Genomic DNA, 6,275 nt, shown 5'->3' on the forward strand with positions numbered 1-6,275 from the left:
TTCTTGTTTGAGTCTTGCGTCATATCATAAGTTTGGTGTCAATTGCATATGCATCTTGCATTTTTCGAAAATATCATGCATTCATAGTGTTCTTCATGATCTTCAAGTTGTTCTTGGTAAGTCTTCTTGTTTGATCTTGATGATTTTTTGTTTTGTGTCTTTTCATGTTTTTCATATGCATTCTTGAATTCTTAATGTCTAAGCATTAAAGAATTCTAAGTTTGGTGTCTTGCATATTTTCTTTGCATTAAAAATTTTTCAAAAATGTGTTCTTGATGTTCATCATAATCTTCATAGTGTTCTTGGTGTTCATCTTGACATTCATAGCATTCTTGCATGCATCACATGTTTTGATCTAAAAATTTCATGCATTGCATCTTTTTAGTGTTTTCCTCTTGCATCATAAAAATTCAAAAATAAAAAAAATATCTTTCCCTTTTTCTCTCATCAAATTCGAAAATTTGAGTTGACTTTTTCAAAAATTTTTAAAATCAAGTTGTTTCTTATGAGTCAAATCAAATTTTCAATTTGAAAATCTTATCTTTTTCAAAATCTTTTTCAAAAATCAAATCTTTTTCAAAATTATTAGTTATTTTCGAAAATTCCAAAAATATTTTTCAAAAATCTTTTTCTTATTTTTATACCAAATTTTCGAAAATAACATAATCAATTAATGTTTTGATTCAAAAATTTGAAGTTTCTTACTTGCTTGTTAAGAAAGATTCAAACTTTGAGTTCTAGAATCATATCTTGTGATTTCTTGTGAATCAAGTCATTAATTGTGATTTTAAAAATCAAATCTTTTTTAAAAACTAATTTCTATAATATCTTTTCAAAAATATCTTCTCATCTTATCTTTTTCAAAAATATCTTTTCAAAATATCTTTCCTAACCTCCTAACTTCCTATCTTTTCAAAATTTGTTTCAACTAACTAACTAACTTTTTGTTTGTTTCTTAACTTTTTCAAAACTACCTAACTAACTCTCTCTCTCTAATTTTCAAAAATATCTTCCCTCTTTTTCAAAAATTTCTTTTTAATTAACTAATTATTCTTATTTTTATTTTTGATTTTAAAAAAAAAATTTTCGAGAAAAATACTAACAATTTTCAAAAACCATTTTTTGAAAATCACTAACTCTTTTTCAAAATAATTTTCGAAAATTATCCCTCCCCATCTTATTCTATTTATTTATTCATCTACTAACATCTCATCTCACATCTCTGCCATCCTCACAGTTGTGTTTCTTTCTTTACATCACATTCTTTGTCTCCCCCTCTTCTTCTACTTACACAGGGATCCCTATACTGTGGTATAAAGGATCTCTATTATTATTATTATTTTTCTGTGCCTTCTCCTTTGTCATATGAGCAGGAGCAAGGATAAGAACATTCTTGTGGAAGCAGATCCAGAACCTGAAAGGACTCTGAAGAGAAAATTAAGAGAAGCTAAATTACAACAATCCAGAGAAAACCTCTCAGAAATTTTCGAACAGGAAGAGGAGATGGCAGCCAAAAATAATAATAATGTAAGGAAGATGATTGGTGACTTTACTGCACCTAATTCCAATTTACATGAAAGAAGCATCTCCATTCCTGTCATTGGAGCAAACAACTTTGAGCTGAAACCTCAATTAGTTTCTCTGATGCAGCAGAACTGCAAGTTTCATGGACTTCCATCTGAAGATCCTTTTCAGTCCTTAACTGAATTCTTGCAGATATGTGATACTGTTAAGACTAATGGAGTAGATCCTGAAGTCTACAGGCTCATGCTTTTCCCTTTTGCTGTAAGAGACAGAGCTAGATTATGGTTGGATTCTCAACCCAAAGACAGCCTGAACTCTTGGGATAAGCTGGTCACGACTTTCTTAGCCAAGTACTTTCCTCCTCAAAAGCTGAGCAAGCTTAGAGCTGATGTTCAAACCTTCAGACAGAAAGAAGGTGAATCCCTCTATGAAGCTTGGGAAAGATACAAACAGTTGACCAAAAAGTGTCCTTCTGACATGTTTTCAGAATAGACCATCCTGGATATATTCTATGATGGTTTATCTGAGCTATCAAAGATGTCACTGGACACTTCTGCAGGTGGATCCATTCACCTAGAGAAAACGCCTGCAGAAGCTCAAGAACTCATTGACATGGTTGCTAATAACCAGTTCATGTACACTTCTGAAAGGAATCCTGTGAGTAATGGGACGCCTATGAAGAAGGGAGTTCTTGAAGTTGATACTCTGAATGCCATATTGGCTCAGAATAAAATATTGACTCAGCAAGTCAATATGATCTCTCAGAGTCTGCATGGAATGCAAGCTGCATCCAACAGTACTCAAGAGGCATCTTCTGAAGAAGAAGCTTATGATCCTGAGAACCCTGTAATAGCAGAGGTAAATTACTTAGGTGAACCTTATGGAAACACCTATAACTCAACATGGAGAAATCATCCAAATTTCTCATGGAAGGATCAAAAGCCCTAACAAGGCTTTAATAATGGTGGAAGAAACAGGTTTAGCAATAGCAAGCCTTTTCCATCATCAACTCAGCAACAGACAGAGAACTCTGAACAAAATGCTTCTAATTTAGCAAATCTAGTCTTTGATCTATCTAAGGCCACTGTAAGTTTCATGAATGAAACAAGGTCTTCCATTAGAAATCTGGAAGCACAAGTGGGCCAGCTGAGTAAAAGGATCACTGAGATCCCTCCTAGTACTCTCCCAAGCAATACAGAAGAGAACCCAAAAGGAGAGTGCAAGGCCATTGACATAAGCACCATGGCCGAACCTGTAAGGGAAGGAGAGGACGTGAATCCCAAGGAGGAAGACCTCCTGGGACGTCCAGTGATCAATAAGGAGCTTCCCTCTGAGGAATCAAAGGACTCTGAGGCTCATCTAGAGACCATAGAGATTCCATTGAACCTCCTTATGCCCTTCATGAGCTCTGATGAGTATTCATCTTCTGAAGAGAATGAGGATGTTACTGAAGAGCAAACTGCCAAGTTTCTTGGTGCAATCATGAAGCTGAATGCCAAATTATTTGGCATTGATACTTAGGAAGTTGAACCTCCCTTGTTCATCAATGAACTAAGTGATCTGGATCAACTGACATTGCCTCAGAAGAGACAGGATCCTGGAAAGTTCATAATACCCTGCACCATAGGCACCATAATCTTTAAGGCTCTGTGTGACCTTGGTTCCGGAATAAACCTCATGCCCCTCTCTGTAATAGAGAAACTGGGAATCTATGGGGTGCAAGCTGCTAAAATCTCATTAGAGATGGCAGACAGTTCAAGAAAACAGGCTTATGGACAAGTAGAGGACGTATTAGTAAAGGTTGAAGGCCTTTACATCCCTACTGATTTCATAGTCCTGGATACTGGAAAGGAAGAGGATGAATCCATCATCCTAGGAAGACCTTTCCTGACCACAGCAAGAGCTGTGATTGATGTTGACAGAGGTGAAATAGTCCTTCAATGGAATGAGGACTCCCTTGTGTTTAAAACTCAAGAATCTCCCTCTGCAACCATGGAGAGGAAGCAGAAAAAGCTTCTCTCAAAGCAGAGTCAACCAGAGCCCCCACAGTCAAACTCTAAGTTTGGTGTTGGGAGGCCACAACCAAACTCTAAGTTTGGTGTTGAACTCCCATATCCAAACTCTAAGTTTGGTGTTGGAGAGTCTCAACAAAGCTCTGCACATCTGTGAGGCTCTATGAGAGCCCACTGTCAAGCTATTGACATTAAAGAAGCGCTTGTTGGGAGGCAACCTAATTTTTATTTATCTAACTATATTTTTCTTAGTTATGTAGGTTCATGATCATGTGGAGTCATAAAATAAATATAAAAATTAAAAACGGAATCAAAAACAGCAGTAGAAAAATCACACCCTGGAAGAGCATCTGTCTGGCGTTCAGCGCCAGAACAGAGCATGGTTCTGGCGCTGAACGCCCAAAATGGGCAGCTTTTGGGCGCTGAACGCCAGAACAGGCATGGTTCTGGCGTTCAACGCCAGAAATGGCACACAAATGGGCGTTGAACGCCCAAAATGGCCACCAACCTGGCGCTGAACGCCCAGAGTTGCGTGCTAAGGCATTTTTACATGCCTAATGGGTGCATGGATGTAAATCCTTGAACACCTCAGGATCTGTGGACCCCACAGGATCCACTCAGGATCTGTGGACCCCACAGGATCCCCACCTACCTCCACTCACTTCTTCTCACCACTTTTTTTCACACAACCCCATAAACACTCTTCCCCAAAAACCCTTCACCAATAACCTCAAACTCTCTTCCCCATCACCTCTTCACCACTCACATCCATCCACTCTTCCCCATAAACCTACCTCATAAACTCCACCTACCTTCAAAATTCAAAACCAATTTCCCACCCAAACCCACCCATATGGCCGAACTTTAACCCCCCTCCCCTCCCTATATAAAGCCCTCTATTCTTCATCAACTTCACACAACACACCCCTCTCCACTCCTCTTGGCCGAAACCACATCTCCCTCTCCCTCTCCATATTTCTTCTTCTTCTACTTCTATTCTTTTGTTTATAGCTCGAGGGCGAGCAATATTCTAAGTTTGGTGTGGTAAAAGCATAAGCTTTTTGTTTTTCCATTACCATTGATGGCACCTAAGACCGGAGAATCCTCTAGAAAGGGGAAAGGGAAGACAAAAGCTTCCACATCCGAGTCATGAGAGATGGAAAGGTTCATCTCCAAAGCCCATCAAGACCACTTCTATGATGTTGTGGCCAAGAAGAAGGTGATCTCTGAGGTCCCTTTCAAACTCAAAAGAAATGAGTATCCGGAGATCCGACATGAAATTCAAAGAAGAGGATGGGAAGTTCTAACAAATCCCATCCAACAAGTCGGCATCCTAATGGTTCAAGAGTTCTATGCCAATGCATGGATCACCAAGAACCATGATCAAAGTAAGAACCCGAATCCAAAGAACTATGTTACAATGGTTCGGGGGAAATACTTAGATTTTAGTCCGGAAAATGTGAGGTTGGCGTTCAACTTGCCAAACATGGAAGAGAACGCATGCCCCTACACAAGGAGAGTCAACTTTGATCAAAGGCTGGACCAAGTCCTTATGGACATATGTGTAGAAGGAGCTCAATGGAAGATTGACTCCAAAGGCAAGCCGGTTCAACTAAGAAGATTGGACCTCAAGCCTGTAGCTAGAGGATGGTTGGAGCTCATTCAATGCTCAATCATTCCCACTAGCAACCGGTCTGAAGTTACTATAGACCGGGCCATCATGATCCATAGCATCATGATTGGAGAAGAGGTGGAAGTTCATGAGATTATACCTCAAGAACTCTACAAGGTGGCTGACAAGTCCTCCACTATGGCAAGGTTAGCCTTTCCTCACCTCATCTGCCACCTATGCAATTCGGTTGGGATTGACATAGAGGGAGATATCCTCATTAAAGAGGACAAGCCCATCACTAAGAAAAAGATGGAGCAAGCAAGAGAGCCCATTCATGGAGCTCAAGAGGCGTATGAAGCTCATCACCATGAGATCCCGGAAATGCCTCAAATGCACTTTCCTCCACAAAACTATTGGGAGCAAATCAACACCTCCCTAGGAGAATTGAGTTCCAATATGGGACAACTAAGGGTGGAACATCAAGAGCACTCCATCATGCTTCATGAAATTAGAGAAGATCAAAAAGCAATGAGGGAGGAGCAACAAAGACAAGGAAGAAGCATAGAAGAGCTCAAGGACATCATTGGTTCCTCAAGAAGGAAATGCCACCATCACTAAGGTGGATTCATTCCTTGTTCTTCTTTCTTCTGTTTTTCGTTTTCTATGTTATGTGCCTATCTATGTTTGTGTCTTCATTACATGATCATTAGTAGTAGTAATTATGTCTTAAAGTTATGAATGTCCTATGAATCCATCACCTCTCTTAAATGAAAAAAATGTTTTAATTCAAAAGAACAAGAAGTACATGAGTTTCGAATTTATCCTTGAACTTAGTTTAATTATATTGATGTGGTGACAATGCTTCTTGTTTTCTGAATGTATGCTTGAACAGTGCATATGTCTTTTAAAGTTGTTGTTTAAGAATGTTAAATATGTTGGCTCTTGAAAGAATGATGACTAGGAGACATGTTATTTGATAATCTGAAAAATCATAAAAATGATTCTTGAAGCAAGAAAAAGCAGCAAAGAACATAGCTTGCAGAAAAAAAAAATAGGCGAAAAAAAAATAGAAAGAAAAAGCAAGCAGAAAAAGCCAAAAGCTCTTAAAACCAAGAGGCAAGAGCAAA

At 38.6% G+C, this 6,275-nt stretch overlaps 1 non-coding gene across 1 annotated transcript; it reads right to left on the reverse strand.

The window, feature by feature from the left end:
- Positions 1-1,899: 1,899 nt before the first annotated feature.
- LOC148568253 (small nucleolar RNA R71) lies at positions 1,900-2,003 on the reverse strand. The gene has a single exon (XR_015882138.1). It is a non-coding gene; the product is annotated as a small nucleolar RNA R71 (small nucleolar RNA).
- Between the last annotated feature and the right edge of the window lie 4,272 nt (positions 2,004-6,275).

The sequence above is a fragment of the Arachis ipaensis genome, chromosome B4 (genome assembly GCF_059453495.1).
Source record: "Arachis ipaensis isolate K30076 ecotype BB chromosome B4, ASM5945349v1, whole genome shotgun sequence".
Lineage (NCBI taxonomy): Eukaryota > Viridiplantae > Streptophyta > Magnoliopsida > Fabales > Fabaceae > Arachis > Arachis ipaensis.